The 25,650-nt window shown below is 33.7% G+C and overlaps 1 pseudogene; it reads right to left on the bottom strand.

The window, feature by feature from the left end:
• The window catches only part of LOC137394326 (dolichyl-diphosphooligosaccharide--protein glycosyltransferase subunit STT3A-like), a 40,195-nt pseudogene that overhangs the window by 750 nt on the left and 13,795 nt on the right, over positions 1-25,650 (bottom strand).

The raw sequence follows: 25,650 nt of genomic DNA, 5'->3' as shown, positions 1-25,650 counted from the left end.
GTTTTGTGGAAAAGTAAAGAGAACCAGCAGTTTCCTTCACACCCTCACAAACTATCGATTCCTCATACAGAGATATACAAATATCAGTAATCCCACGACCAAACACGAGCGAAGCGTTTGGTTGGGAGATTTATGATAAATGCACATGTGCACACAACTTCCAAAAATTATTCATCAACAATGAGACGAACCCTTGCCACGAAGTTTCATCAACAAACTTAACCATCATTTTGTAGAGTCGTTAAAGTATAATAACGATACAAAACACATATAAGCCTATTTAAATATGTTACCAAGTCTTTGTAAACCGTTGTTATTATCTTAAAAATTGCCCATCTGATCGGATTATACACAAATAGACAAATTTATTTGGACGAAAATCTTTATTGAAACTTGCTAAGCTTCACTTTTACAATAGTTAAGACTGGAAATTGAAACGCCGAGCGACAGAGAATAAAACGATTAAGTCGTGCGCATTTCACGAAAAAATAACGTGCAATTTTCACCAGTCTTTAGCCTTGTCGAAGGTTTCGGTAATTAATGTAAGAGTACAGAAATCGTTTCATTTTTGCTGATTTCAAAGTAACTGACATTTTAGACAATTTTGAATACTTTGGTAGTTTTAACTGATGTCCAACGCAGTGTAAGTAAAGGAAATGAAGATGATATTTTTTTCTAACAATTCTTATGAGATTATTACGATATTTAATTATAAGTTTGGATATTCTTCTTGACAATGTTAGCTGTGACGTTTTGAAATGTAAACAAAATTGTGCATTGGTTTTCTATTATTACTGTATTACTATTACTAAGTTTGGATATTCTTTTTGATACTTCTTGATATTGTTAGCTATGACGTTTTTAAATGTAAACAAAAAATCACTTTGTTTGTGGGCTGTATGACAGTGGAATTTCCAGTATAGAAACAAATATGCACTCACTCTGCTCAGTGTAGACTGAACCAATTCTATAATAACATAGCTTGTACATGAGGCAGTTGAGTAGAGTGGGAGAACCATTTTTGTCAATCCTAAACTCTCCTTGGGGAGTGTAGTAATCTGCTTCCTTTAGGTGAGCGCCCTCTGGTGTTGAGCCGCCAATACGTAACATCCACAAAAACATGTTAATATCTGAAAAGAGCATTAGTATGATTGGTACAAGACATCGGCGTACTACTGTCATGTTCTAAGGGGGGAGAGGGGAGAGGGAGGGAGCGGGAGCAGGAGCAGAAGGTGCGGGAACAACAATGACCCGGAAGGGGAGAGAGCGGGGCAGGGGAAAAAGCGGAGTGAGAAAAGTGTGAGTGAGAGATGCGTGAGTGAGAAAAGCGCGAGTGAGAAAAGAGTGAGTGAGAAAAGCGTGAGTGTGAAAAGCGTGAGTGAGAAAAGCGTGAGTGAGAAAAGCGTGAGTGAGAAAAGCGTGAGTGAGAAAAGCGCCAGTGAGAAAAGCGCGAGTGAGAAAAGCGCGAGTGAGAAGAGAGTGAGTGAGAAAAGCGTGAGTGTGAAAAGCGTGAGTGAGAAAAGTGTGAGTGAGAAAAGCGTGAGTGAGAAAAGCACGAGTGAGAAGAGCGGGAGTGAGAAAAGCGTGAGTGTGAGAAGCGTGAGTGAGAAAAGCGTGAGTGAGAAAAGCGTGAGTGAGAAAAGCGTGAGTGAGAAAAGTGTGAGTGAGAGATGCGTGAGTGAAAAAAGCGCGAGTGAGAAAAGAGTGAGTGAGAAAAGCGTGAGTAAGAAAAGTGTGAGTGAGAAAAGCGTGAGTGAGAAAAGCGCGAGTGAGAAAAGCGTGAGTGAGAAAAGCGTGAGTGAGAGAAGCGTGAGTGAGAGAAGCGCGAGTGAGAAAGGAGTGAGTAAGAAAAGCGCGAGTGAGAAAAGCGGGAGAGCGATGAGTGGGAGAGAGAGAGATGAGTGGGGGAGAGAGAGATGAGTGGGGGAGAAAGAGAGATGAGTGAAAGAGAGATGAGTAGTGGAGAGAGAGAGAGAGAGATGAGTGGGAGAGAGAGATGAGTGGGAGAGAGATGAGTGGGAGAGAGAGATGAGTGGGAGAGAGGGAGAGATGAGTGGGAGAGAGATGAGTGGGAGAGAGAGATGAGTGGGAGAGACAGAGAGATGAGTGGGAGAGACAGAGAGATGAGTGGGAGAGACAGAGAGATGAGTGGGAGAGAGAGATGAGTGGGAGAGAGAGATGAGTGGGAGAGAGAGATGAGTGGGAGAGAGAGATGAGTGGGAGAGAGAGATGAGTTGGAGTGACAGAGAGATTAGTGGGAGAGAGTGATGAGTTGGAGAGAGAGATGAGTGGGAGAGAGAGATGAGTGGGAGAGAGATGAGTGGGAGAGAGATGAGTGGGGTAAAGAGATGAGTGGGAGAGAGAGATGAGTGGGAGAGAGAGAGATGAGTGGGAGAGAGAGATGAGTTGGAGAGACAGAGATATGAGTGGGAGAGAGAGATGAGTGGGAGAGAAATATGAGTGGGAGAGAGAGAGAGATGAGTGGGAGTGACAGAGAGATGAGTGGGAGTGACAGATAGATGAGTGGGAGAGAGAGATGAGTGGGAGAGAGAGATGAGTGGGGAGAGAGAAATGAGTGGGATAGATCGATTGGGAGGTGTTTGAATGAAATTTCATTTTAAGAAAGAGCACTTACCATCTCAGGAATATCCCGTGAGACCACCAAATATAACAAGCACATATCCCACATCCAACTCTCTCACGATTTCATAGGCTTTATCCTCGGGTGATGACATTGCCTGCATGACAAAGCATTCGGCGCAACATAGTTAATGGGATAATACTGTGTGATCAGGTGATAGATCTCTCGACCGTCGCAGAATGAAGGAATAAGCAAAGTCAATCCTACGATGCCCACCTGCCCAACTCTGGATATGTGAGTCTTGTTCCAAGTATTGTTGTCTACCAAAATTGTTCGATTAGCCGTAGCTGTTATCTGATATTCGTAATCCCACCAAGACATAATTTTTGCGTCCTGGGCAAAAAAGCAAGTGTGAATATGAACTTAGCGCGAGAATCCAATGACTAACTAGTCAATGACTAACAACTAGCACACGTTGCAAAGGGAGGAGGAAAGTTCTAGACGAATAAAACAACAAAAAAGTGAATGAAAAATGATTAACCATTGTGAGTGTTCAAATGAAAAACAGACATTGTTAACAGGTTCATAGTTGATGTTGAAATACAAAAAGTAAATATCAATTTAACTACAATGTTATTTAGCAAGAGTTAGCAGGACACGAATGAACATTGGCGTTTAACGGTATAACTAAATATTACAGTGAAGAACAGCCTTGTTACTTCTGGAGAGTTGTGCCTCAGCCAGTAGTAAGCTTCCCTGAAGTCATCAAATATAACACGGCCACCATCGCCTGACTTGGCGGAGAGAACGATGGAAGGACTGGAGTAGGCCTTTGAATAGCCTGTCTTGACAAACTGTTGTTTTTAACGGAGTTGTTCCGCCGTCCGCGGGCGAGCAACACAACAGCTTGTCACAAGACGTACTGCACCTGATGCATCAGGTGCACTTATAGGGAGTTGTTCTCTTCCGTCTATGCGGCTTGGTTGCGATGTTATGTCGGTCGCTCCATTGGTAATCTTAATGGTTTTCGCGTAAAAGTTTATGCAGAAAAAATTAGATTACAACGTTTAACCAAATACCAGTCTCTGTTGTAAACGTTAGTAGAATTTAAGAATAAAATAAATTGAAAATAAAATCTATAAGAACAAATAAAACTGGCTGATACAAAAATAGAATTAAAACTGACTGAGCGCACAAATAACGACATGTTTAGTCACTGTTGTTGTTGTCTAAGTTCTCAAGTTCTACTAAAGTTTACCCCAGAGACTGGTCGCTGGTTAAACGTTATCATCTTATTTTTTCTACATAAATTTTTGCGCAAAATTTGTTATGATTACCAATGGAGCGACCGACATAACATCGCAACCAAGCGGCATAGACGGATGAGAACAACTCCCTATAAGTGCAGCTGATGCATCAGGTGCAGTACGTCTTGTGACAAGCTGTTGTGCTGCTCGCCCACGGACGGGGAAACAACTCCGCAAAAACAACAGTTTGTCAAGACAGGCTAGCCTCTGAAGTGACCCAGGTGCAGTGAAAAACATAGGTGATGAGGAAAAGGTTCATGGTGAAGACTACAGCAGTGGCCACCTTCAAAAGGAAACAACTCCTAAATAAGTACAAGTCATTGAAACAATGCTCATGGAAACAATGCTCATGGAAAATGTTGAATTGATCAGTTTAGCCAAGCTCCATTTTCTAAGTAATTTTCTTCCCGCTAACAATTTTTTCAGAAAGTACCACTTTTTGAAGTCCCATCTAGTTCCCTCGGTAACTAAAGCTTGTAGATCTGTAGGCATGATATAGTCACACATCAACATTTTAAAAGTATTACATACAAGCTACAGAGAACCCTCCGTTAACCCACCTCATTTTTAAATGGGTAGTTGAGTTCTCCAACTGTCTTTTTAGACGTCTTTTTACTGGATGGTTCAGATTTCTTTGACCCAAAGATTGGATCCATATTTTTCATGTACAATGAGAGGGTGGTGGAGACCCTGATGCCAGCGAGTATGCACATAACAGAAGCCAAGACCAACATAAGACACACCATTACTCCCCAGAATGGCAAATACAAACAGCAATCATAGTTCTGTTGAAAATATTATCGGTAAAATAATTAAATGCCTCAAAAAACATAGAGCAAACAGAATATCAAGCAAAACAGTAAGAAACGAAGTCATAATGACAGCTAAGAATCTCACCGGAAAATAGATACTTGTAAGGTCGTACATAATAATAAAAATGTTGGCATCCGTGAACCTACTGAAGCAGAAGTACATTCCGGCTGCAAAAGAAAGAACTTTATAAAGTCAGGCACAAACTACAAAAACAGGTGGTCCAAAGTTATATAAAGTATTTTACTACTCATTAACATTTTCAATTCATGGTCAGGTTAAATATAAAACTCACTTTGAAAGGTGTGATCTCCCCTTAAGCTACCTTGACCTTATCTGTACCCGACAACCATAACGTGGTCCTTACATTATACCAGTAGTTTTTGGTTTGTATGCTTGGATCACCAGTATAACATAACATCTATAAAACATCCAAATTCCATAGATGCAAAAATGTTCTACATAACATTTTCTTACCTGGAAACATAAAAACGAGCATTTGTAAGTCAAAATAGAATGAGCTCCATGCTGTAGGCTGATGCTCAGAAACTGAAGCTATGATGGGGATGATGTTCTTAGCGTAAGATGGGTCAAGCAGGGAGTAGAACCCTCCGGTCCAAGGAGAGAATTTACCTAAACAATTACCAGATGTCTGTGTGAGCAATACTAAAAAAATTAAGCATATTGCTCTGTGATTGTTGCTGAACACGTCTGAGGCCAATGGAATGTTAACTTTTACGACTGGACATGCTCAGTTATGGAGAGCAGTGTTATACTGGATACTATTCCTGCCAACACCAGTTGCCTTTTCTGGTTATGGAACTATAACCCCCTGCTCACTGGTCAGACACTCCAGTATGAATATAGACATGAGTGTTTACTTCTACTTTTTGCTTAAACCAACTATGAAAGAACAACTAAATAAAAATGTATATATCACAACTATATTTAAATATTATGTAGATATAACAATACTATATGTTTGCTATGTATTTACTGTGAAGACCAGATTTAGCCTTCATTTCACTTGCAGTTTACATTAACTCATCAAGTTGGTTAATTTTCAAGCAGCAAAATTATTTCTACATAAGACAGATGTCAAAGACAAATTTTATATAACGAGACATTAACTTCAAACTAATATCTGTTTGTAGAGAGAAATATAAATTTTATGATGCACATGAGTTACTTTAGTCAATATTGAAGTCTGCATGAGAAGACAACCCATAAACAGAGTTTTACATACAAACAAACTAGTGAGAGACGGTGTGACAGATTCAAACTTCTACAATTATATTTTATAACAAACAATACCTGTAGCTGTGAGCAGTTCCCTATGACTAACGCTGTTCCTCCAACAACAGTCACTATGGTCCTGACCAGAAGGGTGAACTGGTCATATGTTATTTGGGTTCGGACATAGTCGACAAACGCGTTAATTTGACAGAATCCAAACCTGCCGAATGCCTATTAAGGAAAGGATAAGAACGTGATTAGCTATTAAAAAGATGAATTTCTGTGCTTATGTGTTACTGTGAATATAATATGACCATGGAAATGTTCAAATCTCATTATAGTTTGTAAACAGTATTAGGACAAAGTATAGTACAGCTGCAGTGTTTTAATAAGAGGACAACTCCGACATCACAACAATTCATCAAAGTTTGATACTGTTAACTCCTCAATAAGGCATATGTATGCTAAAAAACTGTACTACTTGGCGTTGCCCGGGTACTAAAAAAGTCTTTGGACAAAAAACTTATTGGTATTTAACATATAACAACATTTGCAATTACTAGCTAGATGCTTGGCGTTGCCCGGGTATTAAAAATCAGCTTATAAACAATGAGAAGTAATTGTTATTTGCTATTCCCTGCCACTTGCTATTAGCCTGGCCCATTGTCAATGGCTAATTTGAGTAAGTTTACTAATAAAAGCTAACTACAGTCAAACATGGATAACTCGAACTTCAAGGGACCGAGCAAAAGTGTTCGAATTATCAGAGCATTCAAGTTATCAGAGCACTGTCACAAGTCCATATATTTACTTATTTATTAGTAGATATATGTACATATACAAACTATAATATAAATCAAAAGCACAAATGGCTTGTTTCAAATTAAATGCTTCTAATGTAAAGTTTAAAACGTTTTCATGAAAAAGTATAGAGATTTTTCTATCACTTGAGATTGATTTGTTGTTTGAGCTGATGTTATTGCCAGGACGTTTTTCAGATTGACATTGGCAAAACTTGATCGTTGTTGAAATGCTCAAAAGAAAAGACATTTTTTTCTTTTGGGGTTTTACCCACGATCAATTTTGCCGTTTTTTCTTGAAGTTTATGCAGATTACCTTACTTTACCTGGGATTCGTTAAGAGCAACATTCCGAGGCAGTTCAATTAGAAGTTTTACGAGGTTTTATGGTACATTCTATATCACTCACGCTTTTTTAATAGATACTTATTGAATGTACACACGTATTCTGTGTTTAGGTCAAACGATGAATAGTTTTTTTGTGGCTCAGACAACGTATACGTTTAATTACAACATTTTTTAAGACGTTTTAAACATTAAACATTCCGACGTTGATTCAACATGGAATCAACGTCAGAAAACTATTCATCACGGGCGAGCCGAGTCACGCACTCAAGGATTTTCGCCACGCACATACAAAACAACATGCAATTTTTGTTTTGTACATACAAAACAAAAATTGCGTGGCGAAAATTCTTGCGCGCGTGACCCGGCTAGCCCGTGCTATTCATCGTATCGCAGTATAAATCAAATTTTACCAAACTTTTAGAAAAGTCGTTGACAAAAATATTTTGCCGAAGGTGGTAATAACGACGCTTATGAATTACGAAAAGATGAAGTTTACCTCTATGGCTTTGAATACAGTGATTTTCTAAAGCGAAAACAACCGTTTCGGTAGCTGTTGGGCAAAAAAACAGTTCGAATTAACAGTGTTGAGTTCGAGTTATCTATAGAAATTTATCATTACGTGGGAACGGACCAAAGGAAATGTTCGAATTAACCATGTGTTCGAGCTATCCGTGGACGAGTTATCCATGTTTGACTGTATTTGCTCTCACGATTGAGCAAGCATAAAATTACGCCACCGCTGTCCATGCCGTTGCGTCATCATGTTGCGTCGTAATGGAGAACGGTAGAGTAATTGTTTCTATATAACAGCATATATTGCCTAGCGAATCTATCAAACTCGTCTGGCTTGTTTAGTAAGGTGTCAGACTAGTGAATAGGGGGGTTTCGATGTCTCATCGTTTGCGATACAGAATCTTTATTCCAAGATTTCAATAGCTATAGCTGGGCATGCACACATACACACGACCAACTTTGAGAAATATATCTATATACAGTCAAACATACAAATACAAGAAATTTCAATTTAGCTATACTAAATGGCTTGCTAAAGCTACATGTATGTGAAGCTATAATTTTGTGGCTATATTATATAGCTTGCTAAAACTATGTGAAACTATAATTTTGAAAATGCCATATTGTTGCAACACTAATATTAATTTCATCGTCGTCAGAGCTATTGCTTTCATTATTTGTGTAATCACTAAAATCGGAATCGGCCATAATGCCATCAACATAAGTATTTTTTAATTTTCTGACTTGGGAGGTACTTGAGGGAGCCATGTAACAATAAATATTTTGAACATTAAAAATAAAAAATGTGCATTTTTGAGTTGGTAAATCCCAAACAAAGATTCAAAATTGCTTCGCAAACTTAGGCTAACTTTATAGATACATTTCCGAACAATACTGTCAATACCATAAAGGTACTAAAGGTCGTTGGCTATGTTGTCTACGAATAATAAAATTAGGTTACTATGCAATTGTCAGAAAATTCACACACGACATTCAACCATAGATTTCGCATAAATGCGCATACGGCAGTGAAAGGGTTAAGGAATAATTTTATGCAGCAAACTTCACCCACTTTCAAAGTCAACTAGTTTCACTATATTATATCTTTTGCTATCATATTCTAGCTCATGATAAGACCACTTCTGAATGTTTAAAACAATTCAAGTTTAACACTTTTACACATGCGCTCCAGATAGTTCAGGGAAATGTTTACCTATCTGATTCACCTTGGATTCATAATTCCGCTGTGTTTTTCTGTACTTCCGGTATATAGAGGATTAAAAAAATTTTGTCTGTGCGTATACAATTGTTTTGTGTGTATACAATGTCAATATAAATTCATAGCTTCAAGTCCATTAGACTATTCGTTATTGAGGCATAGCAAAACTTCCGAAGGCACTTTTAGCTGACCGTGAACTAAAGAACGGCTGCTGACAGAACATTAGTTCTTTTTGTACTTCCATGCTTCTGGTTTATGAACTTTTTGCTGCTTTGTGCAGTATAATTTTGATCTTGTAATACTGAAGTTTTGAGTCGATTAAACTTAGTTTTTGAAACTTTGTAAAAATAGCAATGACACTTCCAACCCCCCAAGAAATGAAAAATCCCGCTTAGTCAATTGGATATCTTACCACCTAGGGAAAGGCATATTAAAAAGATCATATCTTTTTAAGATCATCTAATCTGCTGCAGTAATATTATATATATATATTGTCAAATATATATATTTCTATTGCTTTGCACTCAGTGGTTTGTTTCCTTGTGCAGCAGTAAAGGAAACACACCAGTTTTCCTCACACTATTTGCAATATTTTACTTCTCTTTTTTATTGAGTTTTACTCTGCAATATACTACTTCTACTTCTTTCACTTGGTTATAACAGATTCGGAGCTCCAATATTATTTTCAGTCCACAAAGAATTGTGCTACCTCAAGTACTTTTACAGGCAAGTGGTGTTTGGTAACCGATATAGGGTGAAAAGGCTTGCTCATGTGTACAAGGTTAGATTTCAAATTGTCAACCGTTGTTTACATATTGTGTAGCCCTACATCTCCCCTTTTACTACAATGACGTGTAGGTACTTACAGTCATTTGTTCACTCGACTGTACCGGTTAGAATCCAACAAAGGAGATAAACAAGAGGGTACCAAGACAATTAACCTGTAACAACAATACCAACAACTCTAGAATGAGGCTCAACAACATAACATAAAGCTATCATACGGCCATTACACTAGTAGACACAGATCCGACAAGCTTGATTTATAAATAAAATGGCTCAGAAATTTTAGTAATCCAAATTGATGCCATTGCATTGGCTTTCTTTGAACCAGAACAACATCAAGGGGAGATAATTCTCTGGGTCAAACATGCATAACGTATCCTTAACTTGCTTGCCTTGATACCTAATGATAAATGGAAAATACAATTTTAAACATGTCTGAACAATTGAACAAAGGGTGCAGACTACCTGTCTAATTGATATTACATTGATTGTGAATCACAACCTGAACACAGGCTACTAAGTTGTAAGGATGTACTACAACCAGATAATGAACTAGTGTACTAATGTAATTCATGGGAACGCACACAATGATTATTTATTTGATGACTTAGCCTAGGTCCCTCACATTTTACAATCCCCATTAACAGAAGAAAATAGGCAACCTTCTTTAGATACATTTTTAACTAAAATTTTATTTTTTAAAAATGAAATATGAAATAAAATATGGTATAAAAGACGTCATGAAGGCGAGTGTATCTCATAGAGACAAGAATATCCCATAGATGCAAGTATATCTCATAGTCAAGATTGTATCGCATAAACGCTAGTGTATCTCATAGTACTTACTGCGCTGTAGGCTACATATATCCTATGAGAGAACCTTCCGGTAACCATAAGTGCCAACAAGTGAAGAGGGATAAGGTTGATGGGAAATACATAGCCTCTCCAAGAGGACACCTGACAACCAAGAACTGATGTGCATTACATACAAGGCAAGTAGTACAAAACTTGGACATACTAAGTGCTATAATGTATCAGAGACAACAAGTGCAAAACTCGGACATGAAAAGAAAAGTGTGAGACTCAGTCGAACAAATTGTGACACAAACAATCCTATTGAGCTCCCAATGAACTTGCAAACAGCAGCAGTCTCTGCAAAACCTATAAACAATGTTAACACTATTGTCTCAAACTAACAGTGATTTTGACCCAATTAGAAAAACCCAGTAAGAGATGAGATGACTCAGTTGAATCATCTAAGGAATATACTTCCTGTCTTTAAAAGTTAGCTAACTATAATGATTCGAATAAATAAAATGTCTCATAGTAAATGGCCAACTTAATATAACAATATGAGCATGACAGGAAGGATACTAGAAACAAAGTAATATATTAGCATAAATAATTAAAGTAGTAATAATTAATAAAGTCAACTAATAATTAACGTTAAGGATAATAAAGTAAAACAAAATATATATTTGCTAGAAATTCCACTGTCATACAGCCCACGACCAAAGAGATGGCCAGAGATAATGGCAAAAAAATAAAGGGTACTGATGGTTGAGAAATGCAATATTAGCAATCAAATGGCTCTGCAGTGCAATAGGATAACTGCAATGGTAGCTGTAATGTACTGGGTGTGGGTGTTAATTATATACAACAATAAGCAATAATGAATGGAAAATATGTTTATATTTTCCCCCTGCAATAGGAGAAATGCAATATTGGCCAATATTAGAAGTAAAGTGCACTGATATTCTTAGAATAATCAATTTTATTAATATAGTAATAATAGAAAACCAATACACAATTTTGTTTACATTTCAAAACGTCATAGGTAGCAATATCGAGAAGTTGTGGTATTTATATAGGTTTTTAGAAAATTTATTTAAAAAGTGTTTGGTCATGACGAACAACAACAATGAAAGGAAAATATTACACATTTATATCACTCCCTTGCAATAGGAGAAATGCAATGTTGGCCAATATTATAAGTAAAATGCACTGATATTATTAAAATAACCAATATTGTTAATATAGTAATACAGCAATACTAGAAAACCTATGAGCGTTCACGCGTCTCGAAGATTTCTACAAACTGCAGCAAAATATAAGCTGTTATAAAAGTGTTATAAAGCTGTAGGCCTAATTTACTGTAATGTATGTAATTCAACAACAATAAAGAAATATGTTTATTATAACTCTGAAATGCAAAATTAGAAGTAAAATGGCAAGCTACTGTGAACTATACACAGTTTGAAAGTTGGTTGCGTTGAATGTAGAATGGTTTTGATAAGCGATCTTTAACAGAAAGCCAGTAGGAGCATTCACGCGTATAAAACTGAAGCAAAATAAAAAAATGTTATCGTCATAAACGGGCGTTGTAGTTCGGCCCTAGCTGGTACGTAAGTTGTAAAGAATTTTGGCTAATGTTTTAAATAATGAAACCTTCGGTGATTGGACAAAAAACATAGGCTGATAAACGGTGTACCACAATTTCGTACCTGTAAATCGGTCTACGCCTAAAACGGTCTACGTTTATTAAAAAACCTTCCAATAAATTCCATTACAAGTAAACAGCACCATAGACTGGTGAAATGAACACGGTTTTCTCGTGAAATACGCTCTACTAAATAGTTCTACAATCGGTCCCTCGGCTTTATTGGCGTTTCAATTTTCGGTCTTAACTTTTATTAAACCGAGCTTTTCAAGCTTTTTGTGGCAATTTTCATTCAAATAAATCTGTCTATTTGTGTATAATCCGATCAGATGGGTAAGTTTAAAGATAATACCGACGGTTTACAAAGACTTGGTAACATATTTAAATAGGTTTAAATATGTTTTGTATCGTTATTATACTTTAACGACTTTACATTCCGATGCTTAAATTTGTTGATGAAATTTCTAGCCAAGGGTTCGTCTCATCGTTGATGAATAATTTTCGCAAGTTGTGAGCACAGGCATTTATCGTAAAAACTCCCACACATCGCTCCGCTCGTTTGCTCGTGGGACTATACATAATAATAGAAGTGTCTGTCTGTCCGTCTGTCTATTGTCTCCAAAGTTTAATGTTAGGATAAAATAGAGTATTTGATGAGACTACAACTCGTGACATCCAGCACCTACTTATTTCCTTTAAATATTATTTACTATACATAATAATAGCAGTTTCTGTCTGTCCGTCTGTCTATTGTCTCCAAAGTTTGATGTTAGGATAAAATAGAGCATTTGATGAGACTACAACTCGTGACATCCAGCACCTACTTATTGCCTTTAAATATTATTTACTATACATAATAATAGCAGTGTCTGTCTGACCGTCTGTCTATTGTCTCCAAAGTTTAATGTTAGGATAAAATAGAGCATTTGATGAGACTACAACTCGTGACATCCAGCACCTACTTATTGCCTTTAAATATTATTTACTATACATAATAATAGCAGTGTCTGTCTGACCGTCTGTCTATTGTCTCCAAAGTTTAATGTTAGGATAAAATAGAGCATTTGATGAGACTACAACTCGTGACATCCAGCACCTACTTATTGCCTTTAAATATTATTTACTATACATAATAATAGAAGTGTCTGTCTGTCCGTCTGTCTATTGTCTCCAAAGTTTAATGTTAGGATAAAATAGAGTATTTGATGAGACTACAACTCGTGACATCCAGCACCTACTTATTGCCTTTAAATATTATTTACTATACATAATAATAGCAGTGTCTGTCTGACCGTCTGTCTATTGTCTCCAAAGTTTAATGTTAGGATAAAATAGAGCATTTGATGAGACTACAACTCGTGACATCCAGCACCTACTTATTGCCTTTAAATATTATTTACTATACATAATAATAGCAGTGTCTGTCTGACCGTCTGTCTATCATCTCCAAAGTTTGATGTTAAGATAAAATAGAGTATTAGATGAGACTACAACTCGTGACATCCAGCACCTACTTATTGCCTTCAAGTAATAAAAGTATTCAAGTTTCAAAATTATTCCCTTTAAATATTTATGAACAACTGCACAACTACTTAATGTCTGTGCTTAACTCATTGAAGCCTAACGGCATTAACCTTACGACATTACGAAGGGTGTGTAAGAAACCCTAGTGGCCACAAAACCGGCATTGGCACGACTCTGTTTACAATCCCTGTTTCTAAGCAACAACGCAAACCAATCTGTTTAATTTTGGCATGAGATGTTAGACCAGAAAGTTTGCTTCCATTTGTAACAGTTTTCAAATATCTTTACCTACTTTCTTTGTTTTAATAAGTAATTTTATTAGAACGGTATCGTGAAAAAACCGATACGGCTCATTTTTCGGTAGGTCATAAATTATTTTGGTGCAAATAAAGAATTTTATAATACTAATTATAATTTTCTAGTATATTTTGAGTCGTGAAATGATGATGAACAAGTGCTACATAGAAATGATGCTACGGTAAGTGTTTCTACGAGTTTTATAAAATCGTACAAACTTTCATAGCTTTAGCCCAAATAATGGTGAAACACTGTTTTTTTCTGTTTGATGACATTTGCTGTGAGTTACCCAACTTTGTTACCAGTGCTTTACCAAATATCACTGTATTATGAGCACGTTTATATAAATTTAATGAAAGTTTAAAAACTTAGGATCGTTGGACAGATTACCCAGAGTTACTGACACGCATTCCCAAAAACGACTAGGGTTCAAAGGGTTAAACGACACACCTGATGATTTCTGATGCCACGTAGACTGCCAGGGTACTAATATATATAATAATAGAGTTAAGCTGGATAATCGTATTTGCCATTTTCTCTAATAATTGCGGCAAGAGAGGCAGAGTACAATGCGAAAAATTTAAATAAATTATTTCCGTTATGTGGAATTCACATTATAGGAGGTATACGTAATAAGAGCGTCTACTGTACTTATATTACTGTGTTAGGATATGTTACAACAATCCATGTATTGATCGGTATTTAAACATCCATTATCACTAAATAAACATACATTATAACAAAATAAACATTACTAAACGAAATGAATGAACATACCTAATACTTGGGAGCGAGAACATAATGTCTTGTCTGAAAGCTAGCTGAGTGATAAATGTAAAAAGGAAACTGCTAACCATGTAAAAGTAGGGGATAGTGCAAACAGCAGCTCAAAATATCGAACCAGTTTTGACAGCTTTAATCCAGAGGTAGTAGGTTAGGAACATGCAGAATATGGCGATTCCTTCGTTGTCATAAGAAACAGAGACAGACCTGCTGATATAGCCCCGTACTATGGAGATGAAAGCAGCAGCCACCGACCCTGCCGATTGATCCTGCATGAAGTCAACAAGACATTTCCAATTTGTTCCTTAAACTAAACTCTACTTATGATTTATACATCATGCCAAGCTATGATGATGCTTCCTTCTGAACTTTGACCTCTCTCTCATATACTTGCGCTATCACTTTGTGGTCACTATGTAGCAAATATGCTGTAGTTAGAAAATTCCATAGAGTTCATGTAACCCCTAAGGTTGAGGTATATAAGATTATGTGATGCATACAGTAACTGTATAATTATTGTAAAATAACTACATATAGATTATAATTGTCATGTAAGACTACCATAAACTCATACCAGCTATAACTGTCATATAACAAGTTAAAATTTAAATAAAAATTAGTTGCCAAATCCAATCTTAATAAGAAATATTGACAGGCAGTGCAGGTAGGTTGAGATGTAACACAAATGGGATACAAACTAAGACCTGCTGAGTGAACGATATATAAAAGTTGAATGAGTATTTTATTTTTTGTCATTTCAAGTCAGCTGAGAAATTTACAACCCATATCTACGTATTTGCTGCTTAGAAACACACATTTAACCCTCATGATCTCAGCAACTGCAACAAACCTTGAGCTCCTTGGTCAGAAGGTATGTAATAGAAGGAGTGAGGCCCGAGAAAAATGGGAACCAGGGAAACGCAGATGTTTCCGATGTCAAATTCCATGTTAAAATAGTGCAAACTTCAAACAAGGCAGCTGATGTGACCATCAAACATGGATACCAATAGAAACACAGCAGACTTTACTACAAGAGCCTTAATTTTTATCTATAACAATAACACATATAATGCCAGTTATCTATACTTTTTCTGCCACGGTAGTATAGTGAGAGCAGATCTACACACACTAGGCGGAGCTTAGGGAGCAGGAAGTGACATCACATCAGGATCTGTTTGATTGACAGTTGGGGGGCGGAGCTAGGCGGTGTTGAGTCATGGTGTGAGTCATGGCGATCTGTGTGATTCGTGGTGCGAGTGAGTAATGGTGTGAGTTGGTTGGTGACGTCGCGGTGGTGGTGTCGGTGGCCGAGTGGTGAGTCGGGCCGCGAGACGATTCGCGGTTGTATTTGGGATTATCGGATTTCGTTTGCGTCCGGTAGAGGTCGCTCTTCCGTGCCGTTTCGGGGATTGACGGAGAGCTCGGTGGCGACGGGTTGACGGACGGTGGCGGATGGATTTCGAGATCGTCGGAGCTTGTATGTATTTTCTTTTTTCCGATCCCGAATGAGAATGATGTGTCTGCGAACGAATATTCATTTTGATTGTAAACTTCATAAATTCTGAAATTATCCATCGCTGTTATTGTTCCACTACTTTTTTAAAGATAATGTATAAATTGATGAAGTATTATTAGTTAGTGTTGATTGTTACTGGAGCTTCTGAGGAGTCAACTTCCAATAGTATGAATATCGACATTATTTCTGAAAGAACTTCCCAATTGAATATGAAACAAAGAGAGTATAGAAGACCAACCAAGTCTAGATTGAACAGAACTACGTCATTACGAAGATCATCAAGAAAAAGTTCGGTAGTAAAGCGGTTATTCGAATCCAAGGAAAATTATATGGAAGGAGATGAGAAAATTACGTCACCTATTGCAACAGTTTTTAAAACCGAGGAAATGCAAGAACCATGGAAATGGATTGATCTAAAAGTTTTGGATATTCCAGCTTCGTTAGAAGTAATACAAGCAAATAAGTCTGAAGAAAATGACAATTGTGAGATTGCGTTGCAATTCTTCGTTGAACGTAAGGGAGAGCGTGTGGTATTATGTTCGATCATCGAACCTCAAAAGTATAACATTCCCTCATCATTTCAATGGTTGACACCAGCTCTCATGATATTGGATCGAAGTGAGATTTACATGAACTCTAAGTCTTCATCAGGATTAAAACTTTTCAGAATTGACGGAGCATGCAATCTGAAGGAATTCAGAGAGAAATTAAACAAAGATTAGAAACTCTGTATATCAAGACAGTAATGAGTTAAGGAAATGATATTATGATTAAATTTTATATAGTTTATTTGATGATATATCATAGGGATTTAAACTTACTATCAATGGATATGTTATTGAATAAAAGTTTTGTATATAAAAATGCTAAAACATAATATAAAAAAGACTATTGAATTTCATTCAATCCCAATTTTCTTCTTCTTCTTTCATTGTCGAATGAGAATGAACTGTCTACAATCAAAACATACATTATTTTTAGTGAGATATAGTAAAAGTAAGACATACAATCAGATTAGATGTACATATACTTATTATCTGTACTTTAATAACACTCCTGATGATCTCTTACTACACTTTATAATAATTGTACATATACTTATTCTCTGTACTTTATTAACACTCCTGATGATCTCTGACAGCACTTTATAATAATTGTACATATACTTATTCTCTGTACTTTATTAATACTCCTGATGATCTCTTACAGCACTTTATAATAATTGTACACATACTTATTCTCAGTACTTTATTAACACTCCTGATGATCTTTTACAGCACTTTAGAATAATTGTACACATACTTATTCTCTGTACTTTATTAACACTCTTGATGATCTCTTACTACACTTTATAATAATTGTACACATACTTATTCTCTGTATTTTATTAACACTCTTGATGGACTTTTACTACACTTTATAATAATTGTACACATACTTATTCTCTGTACTTTTTTACCACACCTGATGATCTCTTACAGCACTTTATAATAATTGTACATATACTTATTCTCAGTACTTTATTAACACTCTTGATGATCTCTTACAGCACTTTATAATAATTGTACACATACTTATTCTCAGTACTTTATTAACACTCCTAATGATCTCTTACAGTACTTTATAATAATTGTACATATACTTATTCTCTGTACTTTATTAACACTCTTGATGATCTCTTACAGCACTTTATAATAATTGTACACATACTTATTCTCAGTACTTTATTAACACTCTTGATGATCTCTTACAGCACTTTATAATAATTGTACACATACTTATTCTCAGTACTTTATTAACACTCTTGATGATCTTTTACAGCACTTTATAATAATTGTACACATACTTATTCTCTGTATTTTATTAACACTCTTGATGGTCTTTTACTACACTTTATAATAATTGTACACATACTTATTCTCTGTACTTTTTTACCACACCTGATGATCTCTTACACCACTTTAGAATAATTGTACACATACTTATTCTCTGCACTTCATTAACACTCTTGATGATCTCTTACTACACTTTATAATAATTGTACACATACTTATTCTCTGTATTTTATTAACACTCTTGATGGACTTTTACTACACTTTATAATAATTGTACACATACTTATTCTCTGTACTTTTTTACCACACCTGATGATCTCTTACATCACTTTATAATAATTGTACATATACTTATTCTCAGTACTTTATTAACACTCTTGATGATCTCTTACAGCACTTTATAATAATTGTACACATACTTATTCTCAGTACTTTATTAACACTCCTAATGATCTCTCACAGTACTTTATAATAATTGTACATATACTTATTCTCTGTACTTTATTAACACTCTTGATGATCTCTTACAGCACTTTATAATAATTGTACACATACTTATTCTCAGTACTTTATTAACACTCCTGATGATCTCTTAATACACTTTATAATAATTGTACATATACTTATTCTCTGTACTTTATTAACACTCTTGATGATCTCTTACTACACTTTATAATAATTGTACATATACTTATTCTCAGTACTTTATTAACACTCCTGATGATCTCTTACAGCACTTTATAATAATTGTACATATACTTATTCTCAGTACTTTATTAACACTCTTGATGATCTCTTACAGTACTTTATAATAATTGTACATATACTTATTCTCTGTACTTTATTAACACTCCTGATGATCTCTTACAGCACTTTATAATAATTGTACATATACTTATTCTCTGTACTTTATTAACACTCTTGATGATCTCTTAATACACTTTATAATAATTGTACATATACTTATTCTCTGTACTTTATTAACACTCTTGATGATCTCTTACTACACTTTATAATAATTGTACATATACTTATTCTCAGTACTTTATTAACACTCCTGATGATCTCTTACAGCACTTTATAATAATTGTACATATACTTATTCTCAGTACTTTATTAACACTCTTGATGATCTCTTACAGCACTTTATAATAATTGTACATATACTTAATATCTGTACTTTATTAACACTCTTGATGAACTCTTACAGCACTTTATAATAATTGTACATATACTTATTATCTGTACTTTGTTAACACACCTGATGATCTCTTACAACACTTTATAATAATTGTACATATACTTATTCTCTGTACTTTATTAACACTCTTGATGATCTCTTACAGCACTTTATAAAAATTGTACATATACTTAATATCTGTACTTTATTAACACTCTTGATGAACTCTTACAGAACTTTATAATAATTGTACATATACTTATTATCTGTACTTTAATAACACTCCTGATGATCTCTTACTACACTTTATAATAATTGTACATATACTTATTCTCTGTACTTTATTAACAATCCTGATGATCTCTGACAGCACTTTATAATAAGTGTACATATACTTATTCTCTGTACTTTATTAACACTCTTGATGATCTCTTACATCACTTCATAATAATTGTACATATACTTGTTCTCTGTACTTTATTAATACTCCTGATGTTCTCTTACAACACTTTATAATAATTGTACACATACTTATTCTCAGTACTTTATTAACACTCCTGATGATCTTTTACAGCACTTTAGAATAATTGTACACATACTTATTCTCTGTACTTCATTAACACTCTTGATGATCTCTTACTACACTTTATAATAATTGTACACATACTTATTCTCTGTATTTTATTAACACTCTTGATGGTCTTTTACTACACTTTATAATAATTGTACACATACTTATTCTCTGTACTTTTTTACCACACCTGATGATCTCTTACAGCACTTTATAATAATTGTACATATACTTATTCTCAGTACTTTATTAACACTCTTGATGATCTCTTACAGCACTTTATAATAATTGTACATATAATTATTCTCAGTACTTTATTAACACTCTTGATGATTTCTTACAGCACTTTATAATAATTGTACACATACTTATTCTCAGTACTTTATTAACACTCCTAATGATCTCTTACAGTACTTTATAATAATTGTACATATACTTATTCTCTGTACTTTATTAACACTCTTGATGATCTCTTACAGCACTTTATAATAATTGTACACATACTTATTCTCAGTACTTTATTAACACTCTTGATGATCTCTTACAGCACTTTATAATAATTGTACACATACTTATTCTCAGTACTTTATTAACACTCTTGATGATTTTTTACAGCACTTTATAATAATTGTACACATACTTATTCTCTGTATTTTATTAACACTCTTGATGGTCTTTTACTACACTTTATAATAATTGTACACATACTTATTCTCTGTACTTTTTTACCACACCTGATGATCTCTTACACCACTTTAGAATAATTGTACACATACTTATTCTCTGTACTTCATTAACACTCTTGATGATCTCTTACTACACTTTATAATAATTGTACACATACTTATTCTCTGTATTTTATTAACACTCTTGATGGACTTTTACTACACTTTATAATAATTGTACACATACTTATTCTCTGTACTTTTTTACCACACCTGATGATCTCTTACAGCACTTTATAATAATTGTACATATACTTATTCTCAGTACTTTATTAACACTCTTGATGATCTCTTACATCACTTTATAATAATTGTACACATACTTATTCTCAGTACTTTATTAACACTCCTAATGATATCTTACAGTACTTTATAATAATTGTACATATACTTATTCTCTGTACTTTATTAACACTCTTGATGATCTCTTACAGCACTTTATAATAATTGTACACATACTTATTCTCAGTACTTTATTAACACTCCTGATGATCTCTTAATACACTTTATAATAATTGTACATATACTTATTCTCTGTACTTTATTAACACTCTTGATGATCTCTTACTACACTTTATAATAATTGTACATATACTTATTCTCAGTACTTTATTAACACTCCTGATGATCTCTTACAGCACTTTATAATAATTGTACATATACTTATTCTCAGTACTTTATTAACACTCTTGATGATCTCTTACAGTACTTTATAATAATTGTACATATACTTATTCTCTGTACTTTATTAACACTCTTGATGATCTCTTAATACACTTTATAATAATTGTACATATACTTATTCTCTGTACTTTATTAACACTCTTGATGATCTCTTACTACACTTTATAATAATTGTACATATACTTATTCTCAGTACTTTATTAACACTCCTGATGATCTCTTACAGCACTTTATAATAATTGTACATATACTTATTCTCAGTACTTTATTAACACTCTTGATGATCTCTTACAGCACTTTATAATAATTGTACAGATACTTAATATCTGTACTTTATTAACACTCTTGATGAACTCTTACAGCACTTTATAATAATTGTACATATACTTATTATCTGTACTTTGTTAACACACCTGATGATCTCTTACAACACTTTATAATAATTGTACATATACTTATTCTCTGTACTTTATTAACACTCTTGATGATCTCTTACAGCACTTTATAATAATTGTACATATACTTAATATCTGTACTTTATTAACACTTTTGATGAACTCTTACAGAACTTTATAATAATTGTACATATACTTATTATCTGTACTTTAATAACACTCCTGATGATCTCTTACTACACTTTATAATAATTGTACATATACTTATTCTCTGTACTTTATTAACAATCCTGATGATCTCTGACAGCACTTTATAATAATTGTACATATACTTATTCTCTGTACTTTATTAACACTCTTGATGATCTCTTACAGCACTTTATAATAATTGTACATATACTTATTCTCTGTACTTTATTAATACTCCTGATGTTCTCTTACAACACTTTATAATAATTGTACACATACTTATTCTCAGTACTTTATTAACACTCCTGATGATCTTTTACAGCACTTTAGAATAATTGTACACATACTTATTCTCTGTACTTTATTAACACTCTTGATGATCTCTTACTACACTTTATAATAATTGTACACATACTTATTCTCTGTATTTTATTAACACTCTTGATGGTCTTTTACTACACTTTATAATAATTGTACACATACTTATTATCTGTACTTTTTTACCACACCTGATGATCTCTTACAGCACTTTATAATGATTGTACATATACTTATTCTCAGTACTTTATTAACACTCTTGATGATCTCTTACATCACTTTATAATAATTGCACATATACTTATTCTCTGTATTTTATTAACACTCTTGATGGTCTTTTACTACACTTTATAATAATTGTACACATACTTATTATCTGTACTTTTTTACCACACCTGATGATCTCTTACAGCACTTTATAATAATTGTACATATACTTATTCTCAGTACTTTATTAACACTCTTGATGATCTCTTACAGCACTTTATAATAATTGTACATATACTTATTATCTGTACTTTAATAACACTCCTGATGATCTCTTACTACACTTTATAATAATTGTACATATAATTATTCTCAGTACTTTATTAACACTCTTGATGATCTCTTACAGCACTTTATAATAATTGTACATATACTTATTATCTGTACTTTAATAACACTCCTGATGATCTCTTACTACACTTTATAATAATTGTACATATACTTATTCTCTGTACTTTATTAACAATCCTGATGATCTCTGAAAGCACTTTACAATAATTGTACATATACTTATTCTCTGTACTTTATTAACACTGTTGATGATCTCTTACAGCACTTTATAATAATTGTACATATACTTATTCTCTGTACTTTATTAATACTCCTGATGTTCTCTTACAGCACTTTATAATAATTGTACACATACTTATTCTCAGTACTTTATTAACACTCCTGATGATCTTTTACAGCACTTTAGAATAATTGATAAAAGCTACTGAAGATACAATAAACAAAGCTAGGATTGTGCTAGTCCATGTTGATATACAAGTGAGCAGTGATTATAAATGTATATATAATGTTAAAATGTGAGTAAGATAAAAACTACTAAAGATACAATAAGCAAAACTAGGATTGTGCTAGGCCATGTTGATATACAAGTGAGCAATGATTATAAATGTATATATAATAATAAAATGTGAGTAAGATAAAAGCTAGGGTTGTGCTAGTCCATGTTAATGTACAAGTGAGCAGTGATTATAAATGTATATATAATAATAAAATGTGAGTAAGATAAAAGCTACTCAAGATAAAATAAACAAAGCTAGGATTGTGCTAGTCCGTGTTAATATACAAGTGAGCAGTGATTATAAATGTATATATAATAATAAAATGTGAGTAAGATAAAAGTTACTGAAGATACAATAAACAGAGCTAGGATTGTGCTAGTCTATGTTAATATACAAGTGAGCAGCGAATATAAATGAATATATAATAATAAAACGTGAGTAAGATAAAATATACTGAAGATACAATAAAACAAAGCTAGGATTGTGCTAGACCCTGATGATGTACAAGTGAGCAATGATTTTAAATGTATATATAATAAAATGTGAGTAAGATAAAAGCTACTGAAGATACAATAAACAAAATTAGGATTGTGCTAGGCCATGTTAATATACAAGTGAGCAGTGATTATAAATGTATATATAATAATAAAATGTGAGTAAGATAAAATCTACTAAAGATACAATAAGCAAAACTAGGATTGTGCTAGGCCATGCTGATATACAAGTGAGCAATGATTATAAATGTATATATAATAATAAAATGTGAGTAAGATAAAAGCTACTGAAGATACAATCAAAGCTAGGATTGTACTAGTCCATGATGATATACAAGGGAGCAGTGATTATAAATATATATAATAATAAAATGTGAGTAAGATAAAAGCTACTGAAGATACAATAAACAAAAACTAGGATTGTACTAGTCTATGTTGGTGTACAAGTGAGCAATGATTATAAATGTATATATAATAATAAAATGTGAGTAAGATAAAAGCTACTGAAGATACAATAAACAAAGCTAGGACTGTGCTAGTCCATGTTAATATACAAGTGAGCAGTGATTATAATTATATATAATAATAAAATGTATTATTATATATACTCACATTACTCACTCTCATTTTATTATTATATATATATTTATAATCACTGCTCACTTGTATATTAACATGGACTAGTACAGTCCTAGCTTTGTTTATTGTATCTTCAGTAGCTTTTATTTTACTCTCATTTTATTATTATATATACATTTATAATCATTGCCCACTTGTACATCAACATAGACTAGTACAATCCTGCTTTGATTATTGTATCTTCAGTAGCTTTTATCTTACTCATGATTTATTATATATATATATTTATAATCACTGCTCCCTTGTATATCAACATGGACTAGCACAATCCTAGCTTTGTTTATTGTATCTTCAGTAGCTTTTATCTTACTCACATTTTATTATTATATATACATTTATAATCACTGCTCACTTGTATATTAACTCTTTCGCTACCACATTAATTGTTGACCAAACGATTATTCTGCCCAAGTTAATTCAAACGGATTTTCTAAAAAATCCGATATACCGTTAGTATTTAAGCAATATCTCAAAAAATGAAAACATATATCGTTTTACTTTTAAATGTATCTTATTCAAAACAAAATTCTCCACAAGATAGGTGTAAAATTGTTTAGCAACTCTTACTCTCACAAAATTCCTGACGCTTTTCTTTGCGTTGAACAAACTCGGTGTGTTTCTTATTGTCATGACGATAACGGTCTGGTTTTACCGTTTTTGAAAAAATAATTAGAAATGGAATTGTTGAACCAAAAAGTTAGTTGCACGTCATTGGCAACAAGGTTGTTTCATTGGAAACAATTATTTCAACAACATGTGGAGATTACTGTCTTCTCTTTGCAATATTTTGGAGCAGAGGATGTTCAATAGAAGATTTTCTAACAGTTATGCTAAAAATTTCTGAAACAGATACACGAGATCATGTAGTTCGAAAAACTATACTAGATAGATATGATTGGAATGAAAAAAAAAATAGTAAAAGTCTTAATAACGAAGAAAATGAAGGTGTTGACAATGTACATATTCAAGGAACTTCCCAAATTGTTAAATTACTAGAAGATCTGACATAAATTTTTTTTTTCTATATTTTACAATTGAATATACATATATACTTTATATCGAAATAAAGTTGGTAACAAATACAACCGAATATTATTTACTTTTTGATATAAGTTTTATATATTGATATACTCACACTGAGTTGGAGCTATCCTCAAAATAATCCACATATTAATCCATGTATGCCCCTTTACTAGTTCATCATCTTCATCTATTTACTGGTCGAGAAACTGTTATGGAATGGTTAAGCCAAACCAAACAGGAGAATTCCATAGGTAAACCTAGGAAAACAATCAAGTCGAATGCCAAGGCGCTTGTCCACACAACAGCCCCTGAAAACAGCGACACTCAACGAACTTAATCGCGAGTAGCCGGCTAACAGAATTCTAGCTGAAGCATACAAGCCT

This window comes from Watersipora subatra, chromosome 4, assembly GCF_963576615.1.
Source record: "Watersipora subatra chromosome 4, tzWatSuba1.1, whole genome shotgun sequence".
Taxonomy (NCBI): Eukaryota; Metazoa; Bryozoa; class Gymnolaemata; order Cheilostomatida; family Watersiporidae; genus Watersipora; species Watersipora subatra.
This window is presented reverse-complemented; position numbering and strand designations above follow the sequence as displayed.